Source organism: Cervus canadensis, chromosome 19 (assembly GCF_019320065.1).
Source record: "Cervus canadensis isolate Bull #8, Minnesota chromosome 19, ASM1932006v1, whole genome shotgun sequence".
Taxonomy (NCBI): domain Eukaryota; kingdom Metazoa; phylum Chordata; class Mammalia; order Artiodactyla; family Cervidae; genus Cervus; species Cervus canadensis.
This window is the reverse complement of record NC_057404.1, coordinates 8,125,585-8,144,060: the sequence shown is the minus strand read 5'-3', so window position 1 is coordinate 8,144,060 and position 18,476 is coordinate 8,125,585.

The window sequence follows — 18,476 nt, the reverse complement described above, 5'->3', positions numbered from 1 at the left end:
TTTTCCTGATGAAAACATTTAATAATAGTTCGTGTAATTTCTAAAAATTAAATGAAACTTCTCCACCTGCCCGTCTGCCCAATCCTGTTTCCCACATTCTCATGCAGGGCCCATTCTCTACTACTATTGCAGGTTCTGTTCCCCCACTAAACCACCTACATGCAGATCTCTCTCTTGGAGTGTATTTCCCAGGAGCCTAACCCAGCTATGTGCAGCTATGGCCTGATGGCAGAAAGAAACATTGGTCTTCTGTCTTCACTTTCAGATGGTGATGTAGTGAGACAAGCAAATGGTGAGCTTGCTGGTAGACATCGTTAAATGTACTCCTGTCTTAAATGTAACTTAATTTAAATAGCTTTGTTTTTTTAGTATTTATTCATTTGTCTGCATCGGGGCTTGGTTATGGCACACCAGGTCTTCACTGTAGAAGATCTTCACGTGGAATGTGTTGTTGTGGTGCGGAGACTCTAATTGTGGAACACTCGCTCAGTAGTTGTGGCCCCAAAGCTGTCTAGTTGTAACACACGCACTCTGGCGTGCGTGGGCTTCAGGAGTTGTGGTCTGCAGGCTTAATTGCTTACTCCTCAGCATGTGGGATCTTTGCTCCCTCACCAGGAATTGAATCTGCACCCTCCTGAATTGCGGGGAGGATTCTTAACCACTGGACCACCAGGGATGTTCTAGCTTTGATTTTTAATTTTAGATATTTAAGTATTTGATGTCTCTTCATTTTGTATTCTTATCCCAGGTGCCACAAATATTTGGAGTAGGCCTTCTCATCCCTCTTTATTTCTGTTATATTTTTTAGTTTCTGTCCTAGAGGAACACCATTGGTTTTATTAAAAAATGATCTTGTATCTGGAAAACAAGGTGAATTTTCATATTTTTCTATTCCTTTTCTGATGATACTACTTTTTTTTTTTTTTTTTTAGTAAAGATAAGTATAATAACTGCAGTAATAACTATTAGTTTTCTCCTTCAATCCTCATAGCTCATATGCTTTTCTCCTTTTACAGTGTTGGCTAAATTTTGCGATATCATGGTAGGTAGTAGTGGCACCCTGTGGCATCCCATTTATTGTTCTCTTCAAGGAAATACATCAAAATTTGTTCAATAAGCATGATTTCTGTTGTAAGATTTTTAGTATACTCGCCTTTATCTAGGCACAGAGGGTCCTTTCTTCTTCTGGTTTTCTGAGCATTTTTTATGTAAATAGGTGTTAAACTTCAACAAATGTTCTTCCTTCATCTGTTTAGATACGCTTATGGATTTTCTCCTTTAGACGATTAACATGGTAACTTACAGTGAAGGATTTCTTTGATGTGAAACCATTTCTCATGTAAAGCTTGCTTGTGCACAGGATATACAAATATGCATATTTTAATAAAATGTAAAATGTGTTTACATCTGTGACAATAAGTGAAATGATCCTATAATTGCTTAAGGTTTCATTTGCTCCCTAAACTGTGTAGAAATAAACAAAGACCAATCAGATGAGAATAGACAGGGCTATTATTCAGAGCTTGCTGAAGCAAGAGAGTCAGTCACCATCACTTGCATTTGGGGAAAGACTCAAAGGCAGGCAGAAGAGGGGGAAAGCCTTAGTGAAAAAGATGAAAGGCTGAAGGTTTGCCCTGCTTGGAGGTCGTTGACATGGGGAGGCTGTAGGAGGGCTAACGAGTGGGCCCTTCTGTGTGATGGGTTAGGGGTACACATTTGGCTTTCTCCTATTGGTCCTAAATTGGAAATAGGGACAAAAATTAGAGAAGCTGTTAGTTATTAATCAAGTCCTGGCTTATTCAGGGCTGATGACTGCAAAAGTTATAGTTGGTTTCCTGGACTGTTTGCTAGAGACAGTGGTCTAATTTTCTACAAGTCTGACTTGGAGATAGTTAGCTTCCTAGGCTGGTTACCGTAGATTGTAGACTAGCTTCCTGGGCCAATTATTGCCTATTTTGGGTCCGAGTTCTATTTTTATATATGATCTGGTCATCATCTGTTTGTATATTTAGACCCTTCACTGACTTTGGCAGCTTTCCCTCTTTTAAAATTTTCTGGAACAACTTATAGAAGATAGAGATTCTTGAAAGTTTGGGAAAATTCCTCTGAGAAACTACCCAGGCCAAATCCTGGACAGTGGAGGTCTTCGTTTTCAATAGTCATTAAATAACCAAATAACCATTACACTATTTAAATTATCTGTTCTTCCACCAATTTTTGCCTTTCTTACTTTCCCGAAAACATATCTGCTTCATCTAAGTTATCATATTTACATGAAACAGTTCATCATGGTAGCATTTCACAATCATTTTCATCTCCATAATCCTACTTTTTATGTATTTCTGTCTTTTTTTTTCTTTCCTTGATCAACCTTGCCAGAAGTCTATCATTCCAATTTTTCAAACAGCCAAATATGTTTAGCTAATTAATCTTCTGGGAGGCTTGTGTTAGTTTGGTTAGTATCTGATTCCATTAGTTTCTTTGTTACTTCCTTCCTTCTTGTTGGGTTTGCATTGTTGCTATTTTTTAACTTCTTGAGAAAATTGCCTAACATTTGTTTTCAACTTCCCTTGTTTATTTTTTCAATGTATTGTTAAAGTTACGAATTTCTTTCTGTTTGCTTTAAATGGGTTCCCTAAGTTTTGGCACAAAGACAGGGTAAGCCACAAAATGTAATGCATGCATCATCAGGCCCATCTGAGGGGTGGGTGGAGGCTCTGGGATGAAGATTGTTATCTTCCTTTTAAATACCTAGAAGACATGGACATGCCCTTGGGTACTAGTAGGTGTAAACACACAAAAAGTCAAGAGATCTGTGCCCCCAACTCTTTTGTGTGTGTTGGGGCAGGGTGGGGAGGTGGTTTATTGAATTTGTTACAATGTTGCTTCTATTTTATGTTTTGGTTTTTTGGCGGCAAGGGATACGGGTTTAGCTCCCCCACCAGGGATTGAATCCCCACCCCGTGCATTGGAAGGCAAAGTCTTAACCATTGGACCACCAGGGAAGTCCCTGTGTTTTAAGATTCTTGATATTGGTTTGTATTTTTCATGGTGGAAAATCTCCTTTAAAGAGCAGGACAAGCCTAATGTTACTGAAGGATTCTGGAGCCATTTTATATACATATGTGTGTGTGTGTGTGCTATTAATATACAATCTTCTACACACACACAAGTTCAATTCCAAGAGCACATTTGTAAGTCCAATTTGTTCATAAATCCAACAAAGTTAGCATAGTTACCCAACAGACATAACTGACTGCATAGTGACTTCGCACACATGTAGTATTATACTGTAATCAGTTTGTAATGCTTTTCACACAAATAATAGGTTAAAAACAAATATGAAAATAAAGAAAACATGCTTAATCACACAGTACAGTACCTTGAAAAGTACAGAGGTACAGTACAACCGCTGGCATACAGGGGCTAGCGTTGACTGAACAGCAAGAGGACTTACTCACTGGAGGAGGGAGAAGAGGTGGCCGGTGGCGGAGCTGAAGGATCGTCAGTAATAAGAGATGGAGGGGGCAAACTACAATTTCACTCACGCCTGACACTGATAACGCAGGTTCTCGTTCCTTGCTGGATTCAATTCTATCTACCCTTTGAAAAAACGATCCAGTGATGTCTGCCTAGTAGCTCTTTCTTTCTCATCATAGATGACACAGTAGCCCTGGGTTGCATTCTAAATGACTGCTGCAACCCTCATGTACCATTCTAGGTTTGGGTCTTGTGCCTCAAAAACTAGTAAGAGAAAGTGAAGTTGCTCAGTCGTGTCCAACTCTTTGCAACCCCATGGGCTATATAACCTGCCAGGCTCCTCTGTCCATGAGATTTTCCAGGCAAGAATACTGGAATGGGTTGCCATTTCCTTTTCCACAAAAACTAATAATGCCTCCTCAAGTAAAGAAAATCCCCTTGCCATTTCCTGCATCCCGAATCTCTTTGGTTCTCCAGTTACTCTTCTTCCTCTTGTTGCTCTTCATCCTTCCTCTGGACCTCCAATTCCATCAGGTCCTCATCAGTAAGCTCCACACAAGCACTTGTAGAGAACGCACACGCATGACGATGTACGCCAGTCACAGGAACTGACTTGCGTGATTGGACATGCAAACACCCATGCTCATCTTTGAAAGCTGGCAACTTGAAGGTTTATATGTAGGAGACTTACCTATAAACATTAGGAACATATGTATATATGAAGGCTGCTTTTGGTTCCCATTAGAATTCACCACTGGACCCATGCACCTGATACATAAGAAAGATAATAACCCACATAAGAAAGATAATAACACACATTAAGAGGTTTGTTTTTTGTTTGTTTGTTTCTGTTTATTTGTTTTGGCCATTTCACATGTCTTACGGGATCTCAGTTCCCTGACCACGGATTGGACCTAGGCCACAGCTGTGAAAACCTGGAATACCAACCACTAGGCCACCATGGACCTCTCGAGAGGTGAAAAGCTATTTAGAAAATGATTAGAAAAAACTGGAACACTAGTCAGAGAAAAATAAGCTAGATTTTCTACTTACATAAAAAAAAACAAATGTCTGATGTAAAAGAAAAAAGCTAAATGCTAACAGGAAAATGTAGGAGACCATCACTGTGAGCTCCAGGTAGGGAGAGAGTTTATGAACGAGACTGGAAATATATAAACCATATGGCAAAATTGTAGTGGATTTCACTGTACCAAAATTCATTTCTTTCAACAAAGTTAGCAATAGTTAACAGAACAGAAACAGATACTTCTAGTATCTATATAAAAACTGTACAAAAAACATATAAACCATTATTGATAGACCTCAAAATCAGTGTTGAGTGAGAAAAGTAGGAAGCAATATTAATGTTGCATGCCATCCGTATGGGGCTTCCCAGTTGGCACTAGTGGTAAAGAAGTTGCCTGCTAATGCAGGAAACATAAAAGATTCAGGGTCAATCACTGGGGTCAGGAAGATCCCCTGGAGGAGGGCATGGCAGCCCACTCCAGTAGTCTTGTCTGGAGAATCCCATGGACAGAGGAGCCTGGCGGGCTACAATCCACAGGGCCGCAGAGTCAGACGCGACTGAAGCATATCAGCATTCATGCATGCCATCCATAGAAACAGCTGCACATATGCACACAAAACAAAATGACATGTTTTATAAGAATATAGACATATTTAAAGTCAGGACTTAAAGTATGTATATTGGATGGAGATGAATGACAGTAGAAAGTAAGGGAGAAAAGGGAGGGAAGAAAGAAAGACAACCTACACTTCAGCTCAGAGCACTAGTCTAAACATGAGTACTCAATTCTATGCAAGAAAAAATTAGACTAAAAAATGTTCGTCAAACGTTTAGTCTAGCAACTCATGGACCAGTCATTAGCTCCCTCCCCAGCACCACCTCAAAGACTCACATAAGTTTATGCCACCAAGACTAGGTTTACTGTACATATTTTTTTCAATGAGCAGAATCATTCAACCTTCCTAATCAGAACTTTCTTTTTATTACAAATAACAGTAAGGAAATAGTTGAACTGAGTGTTCGAAATGAGAGGAATCCTCTGGCTCATTTCTTTTAAAGGCTTCCCTTCCCTAATAAAATATGGAGTGAAACAATTGGTTGCATTTGAGCTTTTAATTAGACCAAACTTAATATGCCTACAAGTATTTTGCCTGCCAGGCATTGCAAAGATCTTTGCTGCTGATTTTACAAGAATTTAAGACATGGGAAGACACGTTGGCTGGGATTAAATAAGAGATTATCTTGGCAAGTGAGAATGACAAAAAAGTCAGGGAGAAATACAACCTTATTGGAAGGGGTGGGGAGAGAGGGATGGGCTGGCAGCCATATGGAAAATGAGTCTCAGAAATGCAGTGTAATTGACTCAAGAGTAGATATAGTTTTGTAGATGTATATATATATATCTTAAATATATATATTTGAGAGGGGAGAGGCTTAAAAAAATAAAACTATGAACACAAATACAAAATTTAAAAATATGATATCAGTTATGATTGTGAACATTTATTTCAAATGAGAAAAGAAATCTGAGTAAACTTTAAAGGCTCATAGATATGTTAAACATTACAAAATCTCTAACAATATCATACTGTGTCTTCACAAACCATCTTGGCCATTTCAGCAATGCTTGCTTTTCTACATTTTTTTGGCTGCATAGCTTTTTTCTATGATAATAATTTCATAGCTTTTTATATAGAGAGTGAGAACAGAAAGGCAAGTCAGTCTTTCCTCTAGTATGGTTGACTAAAATTAGATTTTTATTATTAATCATTGGATGTATGTATGACTTCACACACAAATATATACGCTTTTGTAAGAATGTTACAGGTTTGTGCCTTATAAATACAGAAATTCTGAAAAACATCTATTTCACATGACGCCAGCAAAAAGAAAAGGTGTGTGATGCTTCACTTAGAACGATACTCATTGCATTACTGAGTAGATTCTTGACAGCAAAGAACTTTTGTTTGGCTCACGTATTGAGGAGAACTGAGTCCCGTGCCTGGGATTCTGCACGCCTGATGCTTGGGAGCATTTCCCCTGGGTTAGCGTCTGACCCTGTACATTTCAAACCTCACTTCTCTTCCACTGGCACATCTGGGCCAGACGCTGCAAGATCTTCTTATTGCTCCACAACCTCTGGCCCTGCAGCTGCATGCAGCCAACAGGTTGAGCCAGCCCTGTGGGCGATAAAAATATTCCTGGATGTTATTCCCACATTGGCAACAATGCAGCACAGAAGTAACAACAACAAAAAAACAGGAGTACATCCTTCTAAGCCCCAAAAATGAAATTCCTCAGTTAGTAGTCCTTTCAGCAAATCCCCAAAGTATCCAAAGCTGCTCTTATCCCACAACCCAAGTCGAAGTCATGAAGGAAGCAGACAGCTGTCTTCACCAACCTTAGTTGAAATATTATACTTCTGCAAATATCACAAGAGCAAATGTTGAGGGAGCAGGACACTGGTGCCCACTTTCCCCCATCACAACCCACCTCAGACTTGCAAAAGCCCATGCTAGTAAAGCCCTGGAAACTTCCTTGGCTTCTCAGCAAACCCACCTGGGACTCTATAGGGCTACAAACCTGGCTGACAGTCCCGCTCAGCTGCAGACCTGGTTAGAAAATACCAACTCGAAGGCCTCTCATGAGTGGAAAGGGAAGTGGTGTTTTTGTAAGCCAGGTGGGGCGGGGTGAAGTCAGCAAGGAGATGGGAGTGGGGAGAGGACAGAAGCCCTCCCTGCGCCCTCATTATCTCATCTTAAATAAATGAGAAAAAAAAAAAAATCACCTTGGGGCTGGTCCCAGCAACCAATGAGCCACTTATCATCTTTTAAAGTCTCCTGGTTTTTCAAGAAATGGTGACCAGGACCAGCGTCTTCAAACTGCTGTCACTGACTTTCTGCCACAAACCGACTTCTCCTTTTACTCTCTTTTTGACCCTTTTCATTTATTCATTTTCAAAAACGTATTTTATTGAAGTATAGTTGATTTACAATGGGTTAATTTCTATTGTACAGCAAAGTGATTCAGTTACACATATATATTCTTTTTCACATTCTTTTCCAGTATGATTTCTCACAGGGTACTGAATACAGTTCCCCGTGCTGTTCAGTAGAACCTTGCTGTTTACCTGTCCTATACATAACGGTTTGCATCTGCTAATCCCAGACTCCCAATCCATCCCTCTCTCACACTGGCAGCCACAAGTCCATCCTCCACATATTTAGACCATTTTTAAATAAGCCACTTACTCCTTGGAAGGAAAGTTATGACCAACCTGGATAGCATATTACAAAGCAGAGACATTACTTTGCCAACAAAGGTCCGTCTCGTCAAGGCTATGGTTTTTCCAGTAGTCATGTATGGATGTGAGAGTTGGACTGTGAAGAAAGCTGAGCGCCGAAAAACTGATGCTTTTGAACTGTGGTGTTGGAGAAGACTCTTGAGAGTCCCTTGGACTGCAAGGAGATCCAACCAGTCCATCCTAAAGGAGATCAGTCCTGGGTGTTCATTGGAAGGACTGATGCTGAAGCTGAAACTCCAGTACTTTGGCCACCTCATGCGAAGAGCTGACTTATTGGAAAAGACCCTGATGCTGGGAGGGATTGGGGGCAGGAGGAGAAGGGGCCGACAGAGGATGAGATGACTGGATGGCATCACCAACTCGATGGGCATAAGTTTGAGTAAACTGTGGGAGTTGGTGATGGACAGGGAGGCTTGGTTGCTGCCATTCATGGGGTCGCAAAGAGTCGGACACGACTGAGCGACTGAACTGAACTGAACTGAACTGAACTGAAATAAGCCACAACACACACGTACACGCTTTGCATTTTCCTCTAAGTTCCTGCCACGCAGGCAAAGCATCAAGTCAGGAACTGAATCTATCGATTGGAATCTCGGACTGGCCACTTGGAAACTGGAAACCTTTTTCTCCTTCCTGTTATAAAACCTCCACACATCCCCCAGACAGTTGAGGAAGGAGAGCACGTCAATGCCAGCCACCTGCAGTGTATAGGAAGGAAGCTCCTTAAAACCTAAGGATGGTTTCCCTTCTTTAAAAAAAAAAGATGCCTTTATTTCTGCACTGCTGGAGGGTAAGAGACTTGATATGCATAACTATGACCTTGGATTCCCATTTAAATCATCAAAAAACAACTGAGAAAGGACATGACAGTTAAAGTCACTTCCATTTAGGACAGAGTAGCCTACAGGAGACCAAAGCTTCTGCCAGGAGAAACTGGAAAATCTAGCTATGATTTTTTTTTTAAAAATCATTCAACAGTGTCAGAGGGCTGAATGAAGTAATAAGTCTTGGGCAGTGCTGATTCTGGAGACAGAACTGCAGGCTAATTGGCAGCCACTCGCCCCAGGGGCCCCTCATCCCATGAGCTTCAGAGAAAGAGTCACTTCCTCGGAGGAGGAGGACTCTGTCTTAAAAGCAGCTCTTCTCCACTTTATTCTCCGCCAAGGGGTCTCCCAGCGTTCACTGCAACTTGTAAGCAAATGTGGATTTAGTTGTGCTTTTATCTGTTTCTCCATTTAGACTATGAATTTCTTGCAGGCAGTTTTGCCTATCTTGAAAAAGTGAAGTCACTCAGTCATGTCCAACTCTTTGAGACCCCATGGACTATAGCCTACCAGGTTCCTCCGTCTGTGGGATTTTTCCAGGCAAGGGTACTGGAGTGGGTTGCCATTTCCTTCTCCAGAGGATCTTCCCGAACCAGGGATCGAACCCGGGTCTCCCGCATTGTAGGCAGACGCTTTACTGTCTGAGGCACCAGGGAAGCCTTGCCTATCTTGTTCCCTGAGGTATTCCTAGCTCCCAACACAGCGCCTGGTTGGTGGTGGTTTAGTTGCTAAGTCATGTCTGACTCTTGTGATCCCATGGACTGTCGCCCACCAGGCTCCTCTGTCCATGGGATTCTCCAGGTGAGAATCCTGGAGTGGGTTGCCATTTCCTTCTCTAGAGGATCTTCCCAACCAGGAAACAGACCCCAGTCTCCTGCATTGCAGGCAGATTCTTTACCAACTGAGCTATCAGGGAAGCCCCGGTACATGGTAAATGTTGAGTTGAATGTGTTGAATTCAACTGAGTAGAGCTGAGTTGAACTGAGTTGAACTGAAACAGTGAATACTTTCTGGCTCTTTCAGATCTTCTGGATTCCAGAGGGACTTTTCCCCAAAACCTGGAGGCCCTATTCTTATACGACTTCATCAATAGGGTCAAATCTAAGATCCTTTCTGACTAGACCTGCATCTTCTGGGTCCTGCTGTAATATCTCGAGGGCTTGGAAATGGGCAGGGTTGGGAGCCTTGCCATCATTTTTCTGTTAGTAAAATCCCAAGCCGGGTCCATGACAACACTGCTAAGACCCCAGGCCTTCTCTCCCTGACCACACTCAGTCCTCGAACCCTAACAAGAGACGTCTAACAGGAGACTTCTCTGGTGGCCCGGCAGGCATTTTCTGTTTAGCTCAACCCATTTCCAAATCGCTACAAAAGGCTGTAGGTTCCTCAAGTCCGCCTTCCGGGCTCAGCACTCACCTGGAGATTCTACACCAGGCTCCATCCTCACTGGGCTCTGGGCTTCCCCTCACTCTACAGGGGCCCCGAAGTCCCCACCCTGAGGGAGCAAGGATGCCGACAGGAAACACACTCTGTGACACATACTCAAGTCCCCAGCTGAGGGATACTTTAAGTTGGCTTAGACAGTCTCAGAACTTAATTTTGGTGCATTTTATGTCCTTTTTTAAATTCCTTTCCAAGAATAAAGAACTGTGACTGAAGCCAAGGCAACTGAGTTCTACCCCTGGTTCTGCTGCTGTGTGTCCTTGTATTGTTATCGAAAGAGTGTGTAGGATCTGGCTGCTCACTGATCAAAAGCCAATAAACAGCCAGGCTGGTGGAAAGGCAAGTTTGCTTTATTCCAGATGCCAACAACTCAGGGAGAAGGGCAGACATCTGTCCAAAAGCCAACTCCCCCCAACTGGCAACTAGGGGGGCAAAAGGTTTCATAGACAGAAGGAGGGGGCCATATCTCAGCTCTGACAGTCATCTTCAAATTGGTCATCAGTGGTCTGACTAGCATCATCTTGATTGTTTTAGGTACAGTTAATCTTCAGTTCCGGGGTCCACTTGTTCCCATTTCTCTGAGTCCAGTTCTCAGAACTGTAGCCGCTTATGTTGTGGGTACAGTGTGGTCATAATGTAGTTAACTTCTTCCACCTGGTGTTAGCCTCCATAAGACAGCTCCCAGGCTATGGCTCAGAGTATTATCTATAGCCCTTGAGAAAGAACCAAAGGTCCTTGACTAAGCTTAATGACTACGTTATTATTATGTGGTCTCCTTTGACTGTTTTCCTTTGTCTCCAAGTGTTCTCGTTTCTCTGATTAAACTTATTCTTTGACTAAAGTTTTCCCCAGACAAGAGGCGGGCAGAGGACACGGTGGGGACAGACCACAGGGTCCTGACCTGTTTCCTTATCATCAGTTCTTTGAGGGGACCCTGACCCATTCACTTTGGAGAGAATTTTATTTTCTTGGAGCACCTCGAGGCTTTCAGGCTCCAGGAAACGTGGGATGTACATTTACATGAGACTAGGCTATAAACCCAATGCCACATAATTAAATCCCAATGAGAGGCTTGCAGGCACTGTGTGCTACCCACCCAGGATCCAGTGACCAAGGAATCCAAACCACTCATGAGAGGACTATTTTGGTGCCTACAGAAGGACTAGTAGTGCTGTGGGTAAGAGCAGGGGCCCCGATGCCACGTGGCCCTTCTCTGCTACCTGACTGGCTGTATAGGATGGTCGCCTTCAGTAAGTTACTTAAACCTCTCAAGGCATCAAATTTTGAAATTGTTGGAGGGACAGTATACCTATTCCATAAGTTTATTGCGAGGATTAAATGGACCATCAGATGTCAAGGGCTAAAAACAGCCCAGGGTACAGAGAAAGCCTCTGTAAGTACTAATGTGACAGATTTACCCAAGTGTGGAGGGTCTTAAAAAGCTTTCGCTGACCCAGACAGCTCACACCTTTCCTGATGGGATCTTGCACCCTCCTGGGGGCTGGATAATGACTAAAAGAATGGGCTTGAATGCTTCCTTTCTAGGACACCATGCTGGCTCTGTATTTTTATTGTCACATCAAGGCTTTAACCACTCAGATTAATTCAGTTGATTAGGTTATACCTTTGTTGACATCTAGTTCCAGGTAGCACTCTGAGGCACCTGGGGGGCAGGGGTGGTGGTTTGCTTCATCTTTAAATCCCCACTGTCTTTGTTTGCAGATTGGCCGGTGAAGCTCCTTGTGGGCAAGTCCAAGGTTCTGCTCACAGAGACAGATCCAGGACCAAGCTCAGGCCCCAGCTGGATGAGTTCTGTATGCGCTTATGAACTGAGTTATTGGAACTTTCAGTGGATTAAAAAAGGTCACAGTAGCTTGGCTCATAGTAAGGCACTCAACCAGCGTCTCTTCACATGGAGTTGGTAAACAAAAAGCACTGAGGCACAGCTATTTGGACCCAGAGTTTGGGATTCAGAGTCAGATAATCCCAGAATCAAATCCCAGTTTTGCTTGCTTCTTTTTGCATGCCCTGGGCCTCTCCTCAGTAAAGGCCCTACCTCACAGGATTGCCGTGAGATGGCATGAAATCACACATGTGAAATCTACATTAGCAATTACTGATGCTTGCTCAAAATTACCTGGGGCCAGAGGCTGTTCTAGGGCTTTCCACTTGATCCTTATACAACCTGAAAAGGAAGGTGCCTTTTCCCCCCCACATACTTTATTTACTTAGTTGAAAGCCTTCTATGGTCCATAAAATGTTTTATATAGTTGATCTCAAATTTGTTCACACTGATTTCAGTGAGTCAGATATTGGTTTTCTATGCTCGGGACTCTACTCAGGGTCTGCCGTTGCCAATTGATTTATTTCAAGATCAAGGTTGGCACTTTCATATCAAATCCTATTTTAAATCCCTCTCTGTCAATTCTTTCCTGGATTCTAACTTTGCATTCCTACATGGAACCAGCATCATAAAGTCACCAAGATAAATCCCTTTCCTCCGATATCATGTGATCTAATTCGACCTGCCCCTTCCCGGGGCCACCAGGCTCCAGAGCCTTGGCTGTGATGCCAGCTGGGCACCTCCTGCTCTACCCTCAAGGAAAGGGCCTTTAACCACCCCCACCCCCCACCATACAGGTGAGGACGCGGTGGAAGAAAAAGGTAAGTCAAGTCTCCAGGGTCATTCAGCTAGTGGTAGTGATTCTGTGAGCCATACACAGCCCATAATCTTAATTAAGGGAGAGCTGCAGGTTGCCACATGTGGCTAGAAGTACCCATAAAAGGGATGCCATTATTATTGCTTCCCCGGTGGCTCACACGGTAAAAAAAATCTACCTTTAATGCAAGAGACCCAGGTTCGATCCGTGAGTCAGGAAGATCCCCCTGTGAAGGGAATGGCTACCCACTCCAGTATTCTTGCCTGGAGAATCCCACAGACCGAGGAGCCTGGCAGGCTACAGTCCATGGGGTCACAAAGAGTAGGACGCGACTGAGCAACCCACGCAGGTATTATTAATGCAGCCGTCGTGTCTGAGGAGCAGAGAACCCGAGTCCCCACGGCTCCCCCGCAGAGCAGTCACCCCGGGCCTGCGCGCTCAGAGCTGGGCTGCCCTGGCTGGCGTCCCCGGCCGCCTTCCCCAAGGCCGGTCCCGGGCAGCCACACCCCGCACCCTCGCCACACCCTGCGCTGGGCTCTCACCACCCCAGAGGTTCTGGCCACACCCTGTCTGCTCCCGGAAGGTAAACAGGGCCACCGGAGAAGGGTGGCATTGTTGTGCCTGCGGTCTTGGCCCCGGAGGCCCAGGGCTCAGGCTTGCAAATGCCACAAATCAATAAGCAGTAAAAGTCAGCACGGAGGCCCTCTTGAACTTCAGCTGACCTCCGTTCCCGGCCAGTTAGTCACGAGAGCAAATGCTCGGAACCGATTCCAGGAGAGAAAACTTCCGCGTGGCCTCTAGTTAACTACCTTGAAGGAAGGGGTTTGCAGCCTGGAGGAGGTGAGGGGGCGTTAAGTTCTGGGGGAAAGGCAGGCAGTCTTCCAGTGTCACTTAGAGCAGGAAAAAACTGCCCCGGTCCCAGTGAAATTTGCGGTTGTGAAAGAGTGCAAGACCCTTTCTTTTCCGCAGCTGCTTGCATGACTAGGTTTCATTACAGCAGCTCAGATTGATTGATGGAGGGCTTCCTGGACGCCAAGCCCTGTGTTTAATCTTTACCTGCCTTAACTCACTGGAGGTGCTCAACGACCCTAGGAGGCGGATTTTATTATCTTCATTTCACAAATGAGAAAACCATGGTGCAGATAAAGGGTAAATAAACTGCCCCAGGGTTGCTCAGCCTCTATGAGGCAGATGCTAGAATCTGAACCCAGGCAATCTCCTGGGTTAGACAGTCACCTCCCTGGAGGCTGTCCTCGGGGATTTCTCTGTTTTCCCTCCTCATTCAATTTTGAATCGGAATTCTAATACCAAGATATACACAGAAAAGGATGACTTGGAGGGGCTGTTGAGGGTCCCCCTGAAACCTGCGAGGGCTCCTCAGGGGCAGCTGGGGAATGTGTTGGATGTTGGAGAAACATGCATCCCAGGGCCATCAACTTTGTTGCTGTCCCTAGATGAGAAGCTGCCAGTTAAGGTGAGGCCCCTCACCTGATCTTGCCTGCAGATTATTGCAAGGGTGGAGGGAGCATCTGGTTTGGGGACAGACCTCTCAGAGTTATTTCCCCAACACTGTGAAACATTACAAATTCTGCCAAATCTGGTCTCCTGGCATTTCTGTTTATGGTGCAGGTTGAAGTTTGGTTTTCTGTCGTTGCTCCTTGGAGCTAATTTCTTGCAGAGGAGGCAACAAAGGTCACTAGAGAGAAAGCACCCTGGTGCAGGTTTCACGACGGCGAGGCAGCCTGCACCGCACGGCCCCTCAGCTCCGCCAACAGCCTGAGGCAGTGGGGGAGGATTCCCGTGGCCAAGGCCACCCTGAGAGCCGGGGCTCGTTTTCTGAGTGTGATCAGAAAAACCCCTGCCTCAAGTGTCTTTGTGGCTTATCTGCTTGGGGTTTCTGCAGATTTACTGGGTTTGTGGTTATCCATGTCCGTGGAGGAGAAAATGGCAACCCACTCCAGTATTCTTACCTGGAGGAGCCTGGTGGGCTACAGTCCATGGGGTCACAAAGAGTCAGACAGGACTGAGTACTAAACACACACACATGGCCATTGGTGGCTCAGTGGTAAAGACTCTGCCTGCCAGATGAATGGATAAGGAAGTTGCGATACGTATACACAATGGAATATTACTCAGCTGTAAAAAAGAACGCATTTGAGTCAGTTCTAATGAAGTGGATGAAACTGGAGCCTACCTGCCTTAGGCAGATCGAAGTAAGTCAGAGAGAGAAACACCAATATAGTATATTAAAGCACATATATGGAATTTAGAAAGACAGTAATGACAACCCTATATGCAAGACAACAGTAGAGACACAGATGTAAAAGAACAGACTTTTGGATTATGTGGGAGAAGGCGAGGGTGGGATGATTTGAGAGAATAGCATTGAAACATGTATATTACCATATGTAAAATAGGTGATCAGTGCAAATTCAATGTATGAAGCAGGGTACTCAAAGCCGGGACTCTGGGACAACCCAGATGGATGGGGTGGGGAGAGAGGTGGGAGGGGGGTTCAGGATGGGGGATACATGTACACCATGGGTGATTCATGTCGATGTGTGGCAAAAACCACCACAATATTGTAAAGAAATTACCCTCCAGTGAAAGTAATTTAAAAAAAGAATCTGCCTGCCAATGCAGAAGACATGGGTTTGTTTGATCGCTGGGTAGGGAAGGTCCACTACTTAGGCAGTGGTATTAGACAGTCACCTCCCTGGAGGGTGGCCTGGGGGATTTCTCTCTGTGTTTTCTCTCTCATTCAATTTGGAATCAGATTTCTAATCTCAAAGTATACACAGAAAAAGGATGACTTGCAGGAGCTGAGGAGGGTCCCCCTGAAACCTGCAAGGGCTCCTCCGGGCAGCTGGAGAATATGCAGGATGTTGGAGAAACTTGCATCCTCAGGGCCATCAACCCCGCTGTCCCTAGACTGAGAAACTTCCAGTATTCTTGCCTGGGAAATCCCCATGGATGGAGGAGCCTGGCAGGCTACAGTCCCTGGGGTCGCAAAGAGTCAGACTCAACTCAAGGACTAAGGAATAACAGTAATGCCCATAGCAGGTCCTCCAAGAAATACACTGGATCATTCCCTTGATTACTCCCACATATTGGGTCATTGCTTTGATTAATGCACTACAAATACTTCAAGAATGATACATAAAATTGAAGATCCGGGCTTCTACTGAAGGGTCTGGAGTTGTGGTTCTCAGTAGGGGAGGCATCAGGCTTTAAGAGGGAACCCAGAATATGTGGACTATGGGCGCCCCCTGCTGGAAAGGGGAAGCTAGACATCTGGGACCTTGCGTTCAGAGCCTGCGGTCTTCTGAGGGCTTTTGGAGCACCTCTTCTCCCCTCGGCTAGACGGCTCTTTTTCTTGTTTGACCGAGACTCAATTAATTGCAAGAGAGTAAAGAAAGGCAACATGGCTTAGTGGTAAAGAGTGTGGATTCTAGAGCCAGACCGTCTAGGTTCAAACCCTGTTCCACCATTGCTGTGTGACTTCGGCGAGATCATTAAACCTCTTTGTGCCTTACCTTCCTCATCTGTAAAGTCAGGATGATAATACTAGAACGCACCTCACAGAGCAGTTACAAGACATGAATGAAGTAATATCTCAAACACTGAGATAATAAGAAGTAAAATATGTGAATGAGCATTTGCTGTTGTCAGTCACTCAGTCATGTCCGACTCTTGCGACCCCGGGGACTGCAGCACACCGGCTTCCCTGTCCTTTACCGTCTCCCAGAGCTTTCTCAAACTCGTGTCTTTTGAGTCGGTGATGCCATCCAATCATCTCGTCCTCTGACGTCCCCTTCTCCTTCTGCCTTCAATCTTCCCCAGCATAGGTGTCTTTTCTAATGAGTCGGCTCTTTGCATCAGGTGCCCAAAGTACTGGAGCAAAGTATTGATCCAAAGTATTGGAGCTTCAGCTTCAGCATCAGTCCTTCCAAAGAATATTCAGGACTGATTTCCTTTAGGATTGACTGGTTGGATCTCCTTGCAGTCCAAGGGACTCTCAAAAGCCTTCTCCAACACCACAGTTCAAAGGTATCAGTTCTTCGGTGTTCAGCCTTTTTATTGTCCACTTCTCACATTAGTACATGACTACTGGAAAAACCATAGCTTTGACTAAACGGACCTTTGCTGGCAAAGTAATGTCTCTGCTTTTTAATACGTTGTGCAGGTTTGTCATAGTTTTCTTCCAAAGAGTAAGTGCCTTTTAATTTCATGGCTGCAGTCACCATCTGCAGTGATTTTGGAGCCCAAGAAAATAAAGTCTGTCACTGTTTCCATTGTTTCCCCAGCTATTTGCCATGAAATGATGGGACCAGATGCCAAGATTTTAGTTTTTTGAATGTTGAGTTTTAAGCCAACTTTTCCACTCTCCTTTTTCACCTTCATTGAGAGGTTCTTTAGTTCCTCTTCGCTTTCTGCCATAAGGGTGGTGCTGAAAATGAGTATTATAATAGTTAATTATACAAATATGAGGGCTTCCCTGTGGTTCAAACAGTAAAAAGTGTGCCTGCATTCTAGGAGACCAGGGTTCCGTCCCTGGGTCAGGAAGATTCCTTGGAGAAGGGAATGGCTACATACTCCAGTATTCTTGCCTAGAGAATTCCATGGACAGAGGAGCCTGGAAGAGTCAACTCTTTGGAAAAGGCTCTGATGCTGAGAAGGATTGAAAGCAAGAGGAAAAGGGGGCAGAAGAGGATGAGATGGTTGGATAGCATCACCTATTCAATGAACATGAGTTTAGCAAACTCTGGGAGATGGAACAGGGGAGTCTGGCATGCTGCAGTCCATGGAATTCCAAAGAGTCAGACAAGACTTAGCAACTAACGACAACAACAAAAACAATATATGTTGATTATTGCTCATAAATGCTGCCACCACTCTTTCACCATTATTATTGATAAAGTATAAAAGAAAGCTTCCACCCTCTCTCTCTCAGTCTTCGGGGTCATTCTCACGGTCATCAATAATTCTAACAATTTTGGGGGGGTGTTGCTATGCCACTCAATATGAGGAATCTTAGTTCCCCAACCAGGGATCAAACTCATGCTCTCTGCAGTGAAAATACAGATCCTTAATGACTGGACTACCAGAGAATTCCCAAGTTCTAACAGTTTAGGAGTTGTTAGCAGGGAGATAGCACAGACAGATATGATAATGATAAACCATATCTCCCATCCCACCCTTCAGTAAACATTCAACTACTGTCAGCGTCTAGTCATTCAAACCATGGCATGTGTCACGAGACACATCATTCTAGACACCAACAGAAGGGAAGACGTAATTAACACTCTACCAACAGGAAAGCTTTCTCAGAGGAAAAGGTGGGATAACTTTTTATCAGCCAGACACATTCAACATTCGCTGGGTTAGGGTTAGCAGTAACCTCCCTTTTATTTCTGCTTTTGGGGAAATTTAATAAAGTTTTAGTGTCTGAGGTAGCAACAGGTAAGCACAACAAAACAATTAGTTTTCTTAGAAATTTGGAGATTATACATATGTATATTCACATACATACATATACGTATTGTGTATGTATGTGAACAAGTGTACCTATATCTTATATTTAAGGCATTTGCATATATACACATTTACTGTGAAGATTTTTAAGACTGCATGCACTACATACGTTTCATCCAGAATGTCTTAAAAATGTTGATGCCCCAGGGACTTCCGTGGTGGTCCAGTGATTAAGAATCTGGCTTGCAGTGCAGGGGACATGG